This window comes from Ambystoma mexicanum, chromosome 1p, assembly GCF_040938575.1.
Source record: "Ambystoma mexicanum isolate Mex_15411 chromosome 1p, UKY_AmexF1_1, whole genome shotgun sequence".
Classification (NCBI taxonomy): Eukaryota; Metazoa; Chordata; class Amphibia; order Caudata; family Ambystomatidae; genus Ambystoma; species Ambystoma mexicanum.
Window position 1 is genome coordinate 1,395,107,941 of NC_090921.1, and position 17,426 is coordinate 1,395,125,366.

At 45.0% G+C, this 17,426-nt stretch overlaps 1 long non-coding RNA gene across 3 annotated transcripts in view; it reads right to left on the minus strand.

Annotated features, from left to right (window-relative positions):
• The window catches only part of LOC138454866 (uncharacterized), a 388,570-nt gene that overhangs the window by 248,846 nt on the left and 122,298 nt on the right, over nucleotides 1-17,426 (minus strand). The window contains exon 3 of one of the 3 annotated variants that reach the window (XR_011261533.1): nucleotides 4,537-5,758. The exons of the other annotated variants lie outside the window; for them this stretch is intronic. This is a non-coding gene — a long non-coding RNA (uncharacterized lncRNA). Of the gene's footprint in view, nucleotides 1-4,536; nucleotides 5,759-17,426 lie in introns of those variants that run through there. 3 annotated transcript variants of the gene reach the window in all.

The following is a 17,426-nucleotide window of genomic DNA, read 5'->3' on the forward strand; positions in this document are numbered from 1 at the left end:
ATTGTGACTTGAACAATTTGTATACAACCAACGGAACATTATCGCCATGAAGCAAAAGTCTCTACCTCTCATTCTGAACTTGCGTAGTCACAACATCTTGGATGGGATGGCTCAGGGGATATCAAGAGATGAGGGGGGTTTGCAGCACCCCTACAACGTTTGATGTGTTACTTTAGTCATCAAACCCTTTGACCTGTAGCTCAAAAAGTTCCGTTAGGAGCATAGCGAGTGGTTACATGTGTTTAATACCTTCCTTTTTGACTAATGTGCTGCTGCACAAAACATTTGTGAGGTTGAAAGAATGTTTACTTTCTGAAGAGCACAGGAGTTTTGCGTTTATTTGTATTTTTGATCAGCCAATTGGCGTGTCGGGCACAAAGTGTCAAAGTTATGATTCACTGGCTTTGCATGATGGGACAATTTATTCAGTGGCAGTCAGAAACCGATTCAGAGTTTGTCCAACCTTCCTACACTGTAAGACATTTGGACACTCACCGTGGGTTAAGATACGACAGTTGAAAACTGATGGGCGTTTCTGTAGTCAGTGGGTACAAAATCTAAACTCATATGAATGGGCCTCGCTTCAATGACCGCTTAGGTTTGAATGGCTGCATCATGACTGTTTGGCACATGATTGATTCGTACTCCAGACTGGCATCATCGATGCTTGACTTGTGACTGAGCCTGGTCTCGCCCAATAGGTTCTGTTGATGTACTCACTTGCCAGGCATGCACTCTCCATATTGTAATATTATGTACCTCATTGGTACTCAGGTACACAACCTCAGTCAGATGATTCTCTTCATCATGCATGCTTGCCGTGTGGCAGTCTTTACCCCAGCCAAACAGGCCTTATGAGAGATAAATACTTCACATGAACTCCCTTACTGTAACATTACTAACCTCAGTGGTACTCATGTAGCAACCCAAAGAAGGAGGAATGGCTGCATTATGTATGATTGCCTGACTATTCCCAACCCCAGTGGCCTCCGCAAGGTTAATGTCTGTCATCCCTGACCTCTACCGATTGCACATTTTCCAGTCTCAGTGATCCTAAGGCATGCAAGCACAGACTGATAATAGACTTTATCACGCACACTTATCATATGACTAACCCTGTTCTAATCATATGTTCATTGCAAAGCAAGATGCCATCCATAAACGCACTATGGGGGTCATTACGACCGGGGCGGTAAGGGATACCGGGCACCGGTAAGCAGACCGGTGTTGGTAATCCCTTACCACCCTATTCCAAGGTCCCTCGGCGGGGACCGTTAGGAACGTGTGGTCAGACCACACGTCCCTTACGGGTCGCGCTAATGGACCAGGGCGCTAATAACGGGCTTGCAAGTTGCAAGCCCGTTATTAGCGCCTTCCCCATTCCCATTGAGCCCTATGGGGGCTCAAATGGGAATGGGGAATGGCTTGTTCAATGGGGACTTACTGGTCCCGCCAGGGTCGGACTACACAGGTAAGTCCCCATTGAAAAACACCGGTGCCGGACCCGTTATTGGTGGCAGTGATGGCGCAAATAGCGCCATGACTACCACCAATCTCGGAATGAGGCCCTATGTTATTCCTTTCCACTGCTTAGTGGTACTCATTGTAAGATATATTACCAAGAATTAAAGTAGGCTTAGACATGCCAGATATGTAATTAACTCTGATCCCCACCTACAGAAGAACAGGTTGCCAAGAAACTGGAGAATCACTCACTCCATTTGAGTGTATTTTATCAACTTCAAAAGTGAGGAATTCTGCTTTCTCACTCATATTCAAACCTTACTTCTTGGGGATCCACATGCATCCCTGTAGCAGTGCTTAACCTACTTAGATATCGTAATGCAGTTTAAAATGATGTCTGATCTGGATAATATCTGCAGTTGGAAAATAATCCATGACCTCTTTTCAAAGCGTTTTTCCACCATCACCTCTAAGACTTTCTTCCCCTCACCCCTTCCCTTTCGTTCCGCAGCCTAACCATGTATAAGGCGTATGTCCAATGATGTTTTGGCTAAGAACTCCTGCCCTGAAAACAAAACGACCCCGAACCTCCCTAAACATTCCTGGATATTCTTTGCCTTAGACAGACATTCAGGCAGATTTGTTCAGTGGCATAGGTGTGTGGGGACTTCTGAACCAAGTCAAATCTCACGTAGAGATTTGTGAAGACCAGTGAACCACTTTCTAAAGAGTTTATCCAGGTTTACCTAAAAGATTTTTTTTAAACCATGCTACATCGGGGGATGTTTTTTTTAAAGGGAGTTCCAGCAGGAAATAACACATGGTTTGGAGATAAAACGTAACATAACAGTGTGTGTATCATAAAACAGTTAAGGTGTGTGATATCTAAATCCTGCAGCAATAGTTCTCACTATGACCTGATGGAAAGGTGGTCACATTGGTGACCGTGCAGTACCTGTGTTATGTTAGTTATGTAGAGAGATCTGAAAAGGCATACTTCTCTGCAGAGCTGTCTTGCTGGGTTTGATATGAAATGATATGATATTTTATTTGCATCGCGCTCATATACAAGTGTTTCAGAGCGCGACGAGGCAAGGGAGGGGAACATGGGAGAACAAAAGAACGATCTTACTAGGCCCAATGGCATTTAGAATGTGCAAGTGGAGGGGAGAGGGAAGGGGGAAAGTGCAGGGGGGTAGGGACAAGTGGAAAGTGCTGAGCAAAGGATAAAAAAATCAAGTGGTAGCGCAGCCATCAAGTGGCAACATTTGGAAGAGTTGCCCTATAGATAACACACATATGCCGGTCAAGTGGCACAGCGAGTAGAGCCTGCTAACGCAGGTTCGAATCCCGGCAGGGCCAAACTCAGCTTTTCATCCTTCTGAGCTCGATAAATGAGCATCACACACAGTGGGTAATAATAAGCAGTGCTCAGATACCTCAGGGTTCGTAGCGCTATAAAAAATGCCAAATTAATTAAATGCCCAAAAAAAATGCCAAATTAATTAAATTATTATTATTATTATTATCTCTGCAACAGTCACATAACCTCTTGAGCTTTTCATTTTGGACTGGAACCGGCAGGCTACATATGGATCGCAAGAATTAACAACACATTTGTATCAATGAATTTAAACTATGAGGATGTACCCTGCAAGGTACATGTACTGCATTGCAGAGTGTACCCCGATGCAGCCTTACCGCGATTGGAACATTTAGGTTGGACACACATTTCTGGACTGAGCTATGCCCTCCCTGTGGCCTGCACTTCACATTTAGATCACACAGATCTCCAGAAGCGGGGAATTAAACCCCTGCTCTGCTCTTTTTTATTTTTTTTACCAGGGATATGAATACTTTATCTGCAGATGACACACGTGTCACTGAAGCAAATGCTCTCCTGATAGAGCATTCTTTACTGCAAGTATTTAACCACACATCCTTATTTATGCTTCTTAGACCACAGCTCCAAGTATGTATTATTTTGTGAAGCTTCATCCCACCAAACAAACTGTTTTTTTTTATGTCACTTAAAGCACTGATCTCTTGAGAGTCGATGGGGAAAATCTGCATTTCAAATACAATGTCTGATTTAAAGGCTTCACAAAAATCTCGTTGTCTAAAGTTCACAAAGCATGCCTCATCATAAACTACCCAGGGACTGTCTTCTTCATCTAACAGGGGCCATTTTAATAAGATTGGAATAAATATATATATTTTTAGATTGTTTTAATTCTATGAAACATTGCCATTTTGCTTGCCAAATAAGCTGCAGGCCTAGTTTTCACGGTGTGCAGTCATTTTTTCGAAAGCATAATGTCGAAAGACAATAATGTCGAAAAAATATATCGAAAAAAAAAAGTTGAATTCTTTTTTTTAAAATTATATATTTATTTTGGGGTCCGGGAATAAAAGAAAAGCGGTAAAATAAAAAAAAAATAGAATAAAAGGGGGGCTAGGGGGGAAACCCCCCATTTCGAAAAAAAAACATATTGAAAAAGAAATTCGACTTTTTTTTCGACATTTTTTTTCCGAAAAAATGACTTTCGACATTTTTGTTTTAGAAAAAATGACTATGAACCAGTTTTCACATTTAAGATCCTAGATAAATATAATCCTCTAAGGATGCCTATGCCTTGGGGACTGGGTAAGGGTACAGTGAGCCCCTTCCCCGCTTTCTAAAATTCTACAGAAACAAGAAGCAAGCCAACCATGTGACCTTAATAAAGGGACAGATGTCACAGCCATTTTATCCTGACTTTCAAATCCTGAGGCTGACCACATGAGTATTTGTGGTTTAAACATTTTAATGCTACGGGGTGAGTGTTGTGAAAAATGTAACAAGCACAACGGCCACTGTACATTATGTACTCAGGCATTATGTACTCAGTGATTTAAGCACACAGCCCTTTTAGCAAATACATGTTTGTCAATTATTTAGATCTATTGTCGTTCTTGTGCCTCCTGCAAAATGACATTCATGGGTGCTATTTGTCCTTTTCTCCTTGACCCAGAGGTAATTTAGTACAGTAGGAGTTGGGACGAACCAAAAGAAGGAGTCAGAATAAGGTATGACATATTCAAGGGTGTTTATTTAAATAATAAAACACCTAACTTGCCCTAATTCCCTCCCTAACAAACTAAATGTAAGGGTGCTTGTCATAGTCCAACATAAATAGTCCTTAGTCCAAACCTTTTAAGCTATCTGGCACTACCACATTGGAAAACAAATAACAAAAAAGAAGGAGACTGGACCAATAGCCTTTGTCCTTGGCTTTTGCCTGGTGCAATCACTTGAATCCCTTTTACAGGAAGTTTTGATTTTTAAAAGATTGTCAATGTCTCACAGTTCAGTCCTCCACCTCTCTGCAGGTTCTGTGCTCCAAGTTCTAATTGCATATGGTTCCCTCTTTTCAGGAAGAAAACATTTTCTTAATGCAATTACACCATTTCTGATTTGGTGCTTGACAATGTTCTTGTTTTGTGCTTAAGGACTGGAACCCTCAAGGTTCCCTTTCTCTCCAGTTCTGAATGTTATGTTTTTTGTTTCCTGGGCTCCCGAAAGTCTTCTGTCCCTCTGACAGACTTAATTTTGTTGGGACTCGGTGGCCCATCTACCCGTTTGGGTTTTCTTTGCTCCTGTAACCCTTGTGACTTTCCCAGCCATGGGTATTACCGTTTCTCAGTTTCTCAGGGTTCTCCAAAGCCCTCTGGCCTTCTGACAGGCTTGCCTTTAGCTCTGCATCAGTAGGGCGTCTGCCCAATTGGGTTTATCTGGATCCGTAACTCTTGTGGCTTTCCCAGGGACAAATTTCCCAGTTCACACCTTTCAACAATGTTACTTCTTCGGGAGCGCTCGCTTTACTTCCGCTGCATGGCTCGACAGGCAATGCACTTTGTATGCAGAGATCGGGGATTTGGTCTCTCCGCTGCGGTCAGGTCTCTTCATCAGTTAATGGGTCCCAGGCCCACCACGGCTTCCATGTGGTTGCGGTACCAGGCAAGATGGCTGCTTTACCGTCCTAGTCTTTATTTCGACCTTGGCTTCTTTGCTGATGAGGATGCCAGCCTTGTGGCGTCTTGCTAGCGATTTGCTCGCTCTCCACACTACTGGTGACTCCACGGTCAAGCGTAAATCTGCCCCTCCAGGACGTCCTATCGTCAGAGGCTCGCCTCTGCATAGGATTCTTTTTCTCCATTTCCAAGTTCCTCATGGTTCTATGTACGTCATTACAAAGAAAAGGGGTGTGTCATTCCTCTTTGACTGTGGAGTTCAGGCGGGATCCAGCATTGCCTAAAGCCAAAGAGATTGAAGAAATGTCACTACCAGGCGAATCCAAAACAGAAGTAACAACAGTCTTTCTGATTCCCATGCAAGCTACTCTGAACATGGCGTTACTTACCGGAATGGGAATCCTTGTCCCCAAGAGGGGACTCACTCCCAGTGAGGGCTTGCTTGCCCAATCTCCTAGAGAGGGTCCTCCCTACCCTCTGAGGGGGTAGCTCCCCTCTGGAGAGAAGGGACAAATAGTCCAGATTTGTCACAGAGTGTTCCTGAATGTCTTGAACTGCTAACCTTGTATCAGAAAATAATGTTTGTTTATTCTAGGTTTTGATAATGGTTTTGCTAAATAAGACAAGTGTAAACATTTTATTATGACTACACAATAGACTGGAAGTAACCATTAGAAATGGATTTTCTAAAAAATTTTAAAAAGGAACTTTAAACACAAATAATTGTATTTTTCACTAGCTTCTTTAGATAAAAAAACAACAGTACCTCCCCTTCATGTTTTCATGTATCTGATAGCATGGCTCCCATGCACAGAGATCAAAAGTCATAGCGCCTCATTACGAGGTGGGCGGTAAGGGTTAACGGGCACCGGTAAGGAGACCGGTGCCGGAAAACCCTTACTGCCCTATTCCAAGGTCCCTTAGCGGGTCCCAGCAGGAACGGTTAGCTTGACCATCCGTTCTTTACGGGACCTGTTAGGGACCTTGGAGCTAATAACGGGCCCGCAATTTGCGAGCCCGTTATTAGCGCCTTCCTCATTCCCATTGAGCCCTATGGGGGCTCAAATGGGAATGGGGAATGTTATTTGGAATGGGGACTTACTGGGTCCGCATAGGTCGGAATGCCCCGGTGAGTACCCACTCTGCCTACCCGGACACGATTTTGGAGGCAGCCATGGCACTAATGGCGGCATAGCTACCTCCAAAGTCGTAATGAGGCCCATAGAGTCATACTGCCTCATCACGAGTTTGGCGGTAAACCTTAAATGCAGTGGTAACACTATTACTGCTCCATTTAAGGGTCTGCCAAATCACAGATTTTGCTGGATTTACTGCCAGCTCTCGGTGCTATTACCGCACGGTAATACCGCCGACGGTACAAATGCCAAAAATTCCCCTTTGGGCCTAATGGGGAATTGGGAATTCCCGAATGGGCCCAATGGGGAATTACCGTTCTGCCAAACTCATGATCCAGCGCTAATAGCGCCGGGGGGGGGGTTGGCGGTAACGCTAATAGCCCCGGCAGTATCCCAACAGTAATACCGCCCAATTCGTGATGAGGCCCATAGAGTGAGACCGAGAAAGACGGAACAGTGAGAGAAAGGGAGAGAGTGAAAGAGGGAGAAAAAGGGCGAGAGGGAGGGCAAGAGAGAGAGGGCGGTGGAGAGAAACAGTGAGAGAGAGAAAGAGAGAGAGAGAGAGAGAGAGAGAGAGAGATGACTCTAGATCAGTGTATGATATACCGGGTACATTAGTTCACTTCAGATTTGCACAGAATTCAAATTCGGTTAAGCTCAACTGTCACTCCTCTGTGAATCGACTTTTAATGATGATTGGTTACATTAGGTGATTGCATACATAAAAACAACAACAATAAAGTTGTAGCATAAAGAGCCAAGAGGATGAATGCTAAGCATTGAACCACTGATGCGCCACGCACTTCAAACCGACCTTATCTCTCCCACCCCCAGATAGCTGGCCCCCTCAGATACCTGACATCCTGCGACAGCCTTTGCAGCTTGGATCCATCAGCACTTCTCCTTGCTGTCCGAATCCGCCCTCTTCTATCCAGCACCTCCTTCCAATCGACTGCCAGACTGCTGCTCTCCCCACTGACCAGGCAGTGGTGTCCATCCCTCACTGAGGGACGGTCACGTAATTGCCAAAGCAATGGTGACCGTGTCTAGATCATTAAGCCACTTTAGCCTGGGTTATAAATGTCTTACACTGTGGGGTTCTACCTTGTGCTGCTGTATTCTCTGTGCCTTCAATACGGCCCAAACCTGCCATTATTTCCTGTGACTGCTGCTGCTGTCGAAGAAGTCCATCACAGTTTTGGGGTGGCTTTTGCAGGAGAAGGTAATTCTGCCCGTGGTATGTGTCCTCCTGTTTTCCATCGTTAACCGATTCACACTTAGACGGGGAGGGGGGGGGGCGACCTTGCACATTGATTGCCATATGTTTACAGTCACACCCCTGAACTTCCAATCCTTGACTTCAGTGGCGGCCTGCCCTTTCACTGGCTACTATTTATTGCCCACATTATATAGTTGGCTATTAACAGTGGCAGGCCTACCCATCGCCTTCTTCTGATCTCCAACATCAGGGATCATATCTAAGAGTGAGGACTAGTCTAACACAGTGGCAGCCATTACATGGAACTTTGTTTAAGTGCAGTCCTGGTCACTTTCACTTTCTGCTGTCAGTGAATATTTGTACAACAACGTAATTGCACTTGTTTCTTTGTCTGTACTTTTCACAAACTGATCTTCTCTTTCCCAATGTCACCGGTGGTGACAAACCTACCACAAGAGTCAGCCTCACCTATTTACCGATCCATACATCATCCATTCCCGCGACAATGTGGGTGCTATTAACATGCCAGCCCCACTTGCTGCCGTCGTATCCGTTGGACCTGCACCCAGGCCATGGTCTCTCCCCTTCGAAATAAACCTTGTCTCGGCTGCCCAAAAATATTGCCTACTTGATCAAACGCCTAGAAAAAAACTCATGTCTCCCCAATTCTACTTTTAAGTCAACACTTCTTTCATAACAACCAGGACAGTTTCTACACCTCTGAGAAGCCGCATCACTCATTTCCGCGCTCTATGACAGCATGTATTGTGTCACTGGCAAGAACACGGTCTACACACAGCTGCTGCTAAATCCAGAGTCTGCAAACTCTGCCTCCTCATGTGTTTGGGGCTGAGACTCCCACAATCCCTCTTTAGTTTGACTAGGGTTGATCTGAGTTGTAGTTTAAAACATCTGGAGAGCCACAGGTTGCAGACACCTGTGCTTAAGCTATCGGACGCGTTTAACATTGTGCAACGGCCGTATCATTTTATGTTTGGAAAATGATTTGTAATAGTGTGAACATGTGTTAACAGAAAGGCACATGTTGTGTTTATTTCAACAGACCCATAGGATGTCTATTATGTTCTGTGCAGTGTTTATATTTGTGCATATGGGGACAAAACGTAGTAACGGAAGTGTCTCTTGTATTGGTGTTGAGAGGACTCAGATGGTAGTACTTTTGTACTGACATGCTTTTTTGATAACAGTACTTGTGGATAGGCAGGAGAGTGTTTATTAGTGGTGTTTTTTCTTGTCAGAAGCAAGAGCCATGGAATGTGTGAAAGGGGTTGCATATGCATTGCATTGACTACCTTGCATAGATGGTTTAGTGCGGGAAGATACCAAAACACAGGCAGTAAACCTTGAACATGTATCCAGTGCCTTTAAGAAGCCAGTTTCAACCAGTCAAAGTGGATAAATGTTATTTACCCTCTGCAAATAATGCAGGTGCTCTGAAGGTGGGATGCATAAGCAAACCCGCTATTTATGCGAGTGGTACTTCCTGTCCATCTGGAAACACATGCAGACAGTACCATTAAGGCGACCAGTGGGCGTGTGATCTTCATCATGCGTGTCCATTGTAGAATTGAGTATGCTTTGACTATAGCGGGGGCGGGGGGGGAGCTCTGATTGTAAGCTATACTCTGACTAGCTCCTTGAATTTGGGGATTGGTCATCCACAAGTTTGCATCACATTTACTGCTGTGACGAATAACAAACAGGACACAAAGGAGGCACAGGTAATGTTCTGCATCTTTATTAACTTTGCCAGAACGGGTTTGTGTACTACCTTTAGGTGCTAAATAAAATGAACTGGAAATAATAATGGTGACCAAAGTATGGGTGTGAGGATGGGTCAACTAAAATTGTCACGAGGGCCTAACTATGGCAATACTGGTGTTTCCCAAACTTCCCTAACTAAAGGTTCTTACCAGTAAATATGTATTTTCCCCATCATAGGGTAATTTTCAGACTAACTATTCTCACCCTCTATCTGCTGGTCATACTCCAGTGTTAACATTATTAGCTCTCAACACTCCCAACAATCTTTGTGTTCTCTCTCACCTTGGGCTGATCTCTATTAAATGTCTGTCATGAAGCTGTGAGCAAGCTCCTGGTTTTCTTCCTCAAATCTGGCTTGGAGACATGTGCTTGTATCTATCGTCATTTTCTTCAATCACTTCAGGAATTTGCCATTCGGTCGATTGATTTCTTCAAAAAGGTGGACAGCCATTTTTAAGTCAGGCAGAAGACTCCTGCACCCTCCATACCTGGCAGTGTTCTGAGTTGAGTGCTTCCTGATTTTTCTTTGCTCCAGGTGGCTTCCCACCTACTGCCGAGTCCTGCTGGTACTCTCTTCTCGCAAACCCGTTTCACTGTTAAGCATTTTGCATTTGATCTTCTTTGAAGGTGCTTATTTGGTTCCTAGTGATTGCATCGACAGTCAAAGCATCGACAAACCATACCATTGACACCAAAGCATCTAAAAAAAAACATCAAGTGCATTTTTTTATGGGGGTTCTCCCCCACCCCCCATTTTTAATGTTTTAAAACACATTTGTACTAACCTAAACCCTTTACCATTGAAGAAAATGCATTCAATGTTTTTTTCGATGTTTTTGTTCAATGGTATGGTTTGTCGATGCTTTGTTTTAGATGCAATGACCGGATACTGCTTATTTCCCTTCCTTGTCTAGGAATCGAAACATGCCAGATTGCTCTCCTCCTGTGAGTATCCCTCTGGTGTGCATCTCAAAGGTGTTGGTTCTCTGCAAGTATGTATCTTTTCACCATGTGGTGGGTTATCCTGTATGTCCAAGACTCATGATGCCCAGGATCACGCTTATCAAACAGGCATCTTGTCAAGTCCTTCACGAATTACAAAGGTCCATACATAGTGTACCCAAAGCAATCCACGGCCAAGAATCACCATTTATAGAACGAAAGGTGCCCGGAGAGCCACCAATGACATACCCCTTGAACCCAAACAATGCTCTAAGATAAAATATAGTGGATCAGCCTTCTTCTGCATCTCAACAAAACTCTGGAACTTACCCCCAAGCAAATATGCACAATAAAAGAGCATCCGAACGTCAAAAAATTACTAAAGAGTTGGCTCTTTAATTTGCCAACCTAAAACCCCAAAACGTGGTGGAAAAATACACTAAACCATTATACACAGTGAAACACCTCAAATTACGGTGCTGCATACACCCTCCTGAATCAAGTCAATCAAACTGAGCCGGCCCAGATAAAGAAAATACAATACCACTAACCAGCAGATAAGCCATCCCAGTGGAAACCAAGGAATCTACACAACTCCAGCCTAAGGATCTTTCAACTCCTACCATCACCTTACTAAAACTCTCCATATTCCTGCACACTCACCAGACAGGTACCAAAAATAACACCAACACATGACTTCTACAACATCGACTCATATAACAAATACACACCTCATTCTAGCACTTAATCAATCGCAGCATGCTCAAACTCCACTAACACTGCACCACAAAATAAACCATACAGACTCACACCAGAACACCCACCAACCCATAGAACCTAGAAGCAAGCCCAACACACAGTGACTGGTTTTTCCGAACTGAAGCTACCAACCGAAGAGCAAGAAACCCTCTTGCACTCTCCCTCTCCTCCCGCTAACAAACCCTTCCCTCTGCTCTTTCTTTGAAGATCCCCAAGTGCGCCTGGAGACCATAAATTGACAACAGTGCACAGTATAAATCACATAAACTTGACATAGCATAACATAACATATTGATACAGCAAGTGGCCGACTGTCCAGTGGCACTTGTGCGAGTTGCTATTGTATCTTCCGTTCCACAAGAGTGCCGTTCTAGAGAGTTTCTACTGGACCTGGGTCTATTGTCTCTAACCACAAGAGAAGCTCTCAGCTCCGCTTGTTGAACAGTAGATATTTATATAAACAAGCAGTCACCTAATTGTGGAAGACTGTGGCATGGCATCTACCCATAGCCAATACAGCATCTAAGACGATATGGATGACTTGTTACCTCGGTATATGTCAGACACAGAAAAGGGAATTGGGGTTGTTTCATGATGCCCTTGGCTGGGCGAGGGCCAAATGTACTAGCGACTAAGCAGTCTTGATCAGTGGCTTGCTGATAGCAACATGCCATGGTCTTTTGTGCATCTACTGTTTTTGAGTCCTACTGTAGTCAAACTCACACCCACTTCTTTTCACAGGTGCTCAGTCTCTCACACAGAATGCAGCCACCCGATGGTCGAAATGGACACTGCCTCAGTCTGCAGCCACCACTAGATTTCAAGGGCCTTCTCTCTGACCCACCCCTTAAAGTTCACAGGCTTTGCCACAGAGTGTTGCATCCCAAAGGTTGACCACCTCTACCATGTAGTATTGCTACCCCCATAATGTTCTCAGGCTCTCCCCCAGCCACCACCCTCATGGTCACAGGGTCACCCACAGTGTGTTGCGACACCCACATTTTCACAGGCTTTCCTATAGAGCTTTAAAGCTCCCTTAAGTTTTCAGGCTCTCCTGAAGGCTGCAATACTCCTATGTAGGCAGTCTCCTTGAAAGGACTGTTTCCTCCTGTGAATGTTTAATTCCTTTCCCTCTCCACAACCTCCCACATGGGGCAAGAATGTTGATGCAGCAAATGTCACTCCACAGTAGCCTCATTTGTGTGAGGTCAAGCACATTTTTGCTCAGTTCTTCCAGCTTTCAAGGGTGCCATTCATTGTAAATTGGCATGGGAAGGGCTGAATACTGTATGGTGGTTGAGTGATGGGTATTGTACTGTTCTTCCCATTTCTGAGGCCCTTGATGTCATTATGATATATGTGTCCTTGTTTCTTTTAATAAGCACCAACCCCTCAACTACCCCCACTGTACATTGTTTGGAAGGGTGGATTGGAACTGTATGACACCATGGAGGCCAGACCAACGTTCCTATGATCCAGGGGATGGATTGAGGTTTACAACACAACTACAATTATCAGTACACAATGCTTTTATGACAGAAAAGGAGCAGAGATCCGAACCTGCTTTTATTTCAATGATAGAACTAAGATTTAGGAAGTACAGGAAAGGAGGGGTGTTGATATGTCTGGAAAAGATCTGGGCTTTGCTAATGTCAGGACTGTCCGGAATTGGGGTGTGGGGCATTAGCTAGCCTTTTGGTTGTAGCTGCTGAGATTCTATCCAGGGCTACAACCAAAAGACCTTGGGCTATAGCCCCCTCACCCCACCCCAGCAACGCCTCTGCAGTAAAGTTCTTCATATGAAGAAGAAAAGCATTCGAATGCCGGCATAATGGTGCAGTGCACGCAGGACAACCCTTGCGCAGCGTGTTCCTGGATGCAGAGGCTATTCACTGGACTATGCATTCAGAAGCATAAACTGTGCCTCCTGAGAAACAATGTGTGTCTCTTAAGGAAGAGTCTACAAGAGAAGCACGGTGGGCTGGCTGCAGAGGTTAAGCTGCAACAGGGTACAATGTGGAGGGGCCTTTAATGTACATTTTATCATGGAGGAAGATCCCCAGAAGGAAGCCCATGAGCATTACTTCTGCCTTCGACCTCAGCATTCCATGACTTCCACCCCAGCACCCCAACACCTTCCAATGCCTCTAGCACCGTTCCACTGATTAGCATCAATCCGTTTCCCACACCCTCTCCTCAGGACAGTGCACACCCAAAGAAACGGTGAATTCCCTAATTACATCATCCTCTTACCAGCATTGTTGATGCAGCTACTCTCGCACTACCACTCCCCTGTGCACTGGAGACCCGCACCCCAGTAAAACTGGTCCCTCCCAATAGCCATGTGACCTGGTAGATTCCCGTGGTAGCTACAGTGCAAGTTCCGGGACCATCATGTCTGTACAAGAACAAAATAAGTGCATGCATGCCCCATTGCCGTAAGCCACCATGAGATCGGTCACAACTGTTTGCCATGGTCGTACAGTTTTGCCTCCACTGCCATACTGTGGCAAGAGGCGCAGTTGTTGGTTTTTTGGCTTCAAGTGATGGGAAAAAAACAAATAGAAAAATTCACGGAGGCTGCTTGCTGAGTCAAAGAGTCTCATGTGGTAGCAAAGGATGAATTGATATTCCAAATGTCGATGACAATTATTTTACACTGTGACCCAGAGTATGTGCTCAGGCCATGCGGCACTCTATCTTGCTCTGTAGATTGTGCCCTGGATTAGGCAGGAACTGTGACCAAGCATAATTTGCACCTAGACAGCTGCCCCAAGTAAATTTGTCCTGAAAAAGTCTAGCGCCCTTTGACAGTTCACTCTTTTCCCATCTCACAAACAATGATGTGGTCTTTTTAATGCTGTTGGAAAATGGCACTTGTATGATTTACTATGTGAGGATAGTAGTTTCAGGGTGACTATCGGTGGCCTGGTGCTTGGCTGCTAATCAGAGGGGTAGTTTGGAGGTCTTCTTGGTTAATCGAAGTCTGGTTAATGCTGTCGCAAGATATGGAACCACAAATATGATGAGCGTGATAAATGTTATAACCCACTTGAGTCTATGGCACAACACGTGGCTTTGGAACCCAGTGATACTGAGGAAGAGGAGGAGGAGGAGAAGCAGAAGTAGAAGAACGTCATCTATACAGAAACCAGAGGGAAATAGTAAACTATTTTGCCACATTGTTGCAGTGACTTTGGAACATGGCATGGCAGATGTAAATGTTCCGTAAGCAAAACTCAAAGGTGATGGCTGGAAGGTTACAAATTAATCTTGCCCATGGGCACAGCTCTCGGCAACCCTGTAGGCAATCGTTTTTCAGCCAGCAAAGCCACTACAGAAGGTGAAAGAGCATATGGAAATCAGGTTTGATCCCACCCCAAAAGAGGCAGTCCAGCTCAAATTACTAGGTCACAACCCTTCTGCACAAGACCACAAGCATCCCAGACATAGTTAAGCCTCATTGGGTGTCATAAGTAAGAAGTAGCTTATATCTCTAGGCCCAGCAGGATTAGGACCGACCTCTGGGCATACCCTCCCACTTGGATGGCATAAGGAAAATCAAAGGGTGATGGCTGGAAGGTTTACAATTAATCTTGACCATGGACACAGCTCTGAGCAACCCTACAGACCTTAATGTTTCAGCCTAGTAGGCTACTACAGAAAGGGAAATAATACATTAAATCAGGCTTGGTCCCACCCCAAAAGGGACCGTCCAGCCCGAACTGCTAGGTCACATCCCTTCTGCACAAGACTGCAAGCATCCCGAGACATTTTTTTGCTTCATTGGGCATAATCAGTGAGGATTGGTTTGGGTCTCTAGGCCCAGCAGGCTCTACCCATCACTTTTTTGGTTATAGTTTGTCTCCATGTCTGAGAGAGGATATACTCAGACGTGGGTCCCTTGCTCGCTGTGCCATAGGGAACCAAGCTGCACTTCACTGATGAGGGACAGCAAGGCTGAAACCTGTTTGGGGTTGCTTGTTTTTTGTGCAGAGGGGGCCTGGCTTAGCAGTTCGTGCTGGGCTGCTCCCCTTGGTGGCAGTAGCTGACTGATTTTCAAATGGTTGGACTCCTTTCGCAATGATGCACACGGGCTAAAAAACAGTGTTGTGGAAGGTTGCCCGAGTCCGTTCGAGTGGTTCAGATTTATTCAAAACCTTCCACCCATCACTTTTTTGGTTATATGTTTATGGTTATAGTTTGTCTTCCTGTGTGACAGAGGGTATACTTAGACATGGGTCCCTTGCGTGCAGTGCTATAGAGAACTAAGCAGCACTTCACTGATGATCCCAAACAAGGCCAAAATATGCATTGGGTTGCTTATGATTCTGTGCAGAGAGGACCTGCACTGGCAGTTTGGGCTGGGCTGCTACCATTGGTGGCAGTACCTGACAGATTTGCATAAGGCTTGACACCTAATGTAATGGTGCCGACGGGCTAAAAAACAATGGTGTGGAAGGTTGCCCAGAGCAGTGCCAGTGGTTCAGATTCATCCAAAACCTTTTACCCATCACTTTTGGCATATACATGTACATTTTCCAGACAACAGAATGTGGCAACCACATTAACAGCCTTTCCCCACTACACAGCTTTCTTGCACAAAGTGTATTTGGTGAGATAATGTGCTTATGTTTTCTGAACAAAGACATTCCACACTTCAGATTTTCTATGTAGACCAACGTATGTCTTACAAAGGCCATTTGGCTGCAAAGGTGGTGGTGATGCAGGAATTGGTTGTGTGGCTACCACAACCTTTATCCTTCTCAACATCATTTTTCTTAGACTCCTCTGTGGATGTGGGTTGGGGTGGAACACAGAACATCTTCTATCCTGCTCCTCTACCTGTGTTTTGTTTTTCATGGCTTGTCATCAGTAGGTACAATCTGCAACTCCTAGCCCCTTCTGCCCCAGCAGAAATAATGGATGAACCACCTCCTCCTCATCTTGCTTTGGCTGCAGTACTTGTGCATGTAATACTTAATCTCACACACAACATTAATGTGTGGAAGATTTATGTCATTTAGTATTTGCTTGTTAGGTGCTTATACAGCAAATTAATTCCGTTTCAAAGTGCCCACAGGGCAACAGGGAGGGAAGATGGGATTCCATTTCAAATAAAATATACAAACAAAATACAGTGGGGAATGGGACGGCCGAGCCTACCATGCCTTGTGAGTATTCAGAACGTGCAAGTACAGCAATGAAGAGGGCAGTGGGGTAGGTGCTGAGGTGTCCATGCTCAATGGTGAGCCACAGATAAGTGCACAATATCGTAAGTGCTATGCGTCAAGGGTGCGTGTCGGGTGGACAAGTGCGAATATCCAGTACAGAGGTTGTGTCGAGGCAAGTGCTGAGGGTAGACAGAAGCTAGGAAGATTGGGTGCAAGTGGTCAGGGGCCCAAGGATGCATGAAGGTCTAAGACACTGAGCGACTGTAAGATTAGAGGAGGCGGGAAGAAGGGAAGGAGGAGGAAAAAAAGAAAGTTTTGAGGGGCTTTTGGAACTTAAGATGGTCATGATCAAGACGCAGAGGGTGGGGGAGGCTGTTTCATAGGAGGGATTCAGCTGAGGAAAGCGAATGACTTTGTGTTCTCTGTTTGGTGAAACGCTTTACAAACAGGGAGTTGGTACCAGAGGCACGTAGAGGTCTAGAGGGAGAGTATTTTGTAAGAGAGAGTCGCAGATAGTGTGGCACCGGCCCCAGACAGCCTTGTGGAGGATGCAGAGGGATTTTAATTTGATCTGTGCAGCAACCGGGAGCCAGTGGAGACTTTTTAGGGCAGGAGAGATGCAGTCCATTGGCTTAAGGCAAAGGATAAATCTAGCTCCTCTATTATGGATTAGCTGAGTGGAAGAAGGTAGATTGAGGAGGAGGCTGTTGCAATAGTCAAGCCTAGCGAGAACCAGGGCTCGGGAAACATTGAGCTTCTGGGGGAAGGTGACAAAAGGTTGAATTGCTTTTAGAAGGAAGAGTTGAAAGTGGGACTTCTTGGAAATGCCCCGAGTGTGAGGGAGGAAGGAGAGGGAGTCAAAGATGACTTGAAGATTTCTGGCTTCGGAAGAAGGAGCAGGGGAGAGCCCAAGGTAGGAGGCCAGAGAGAAGG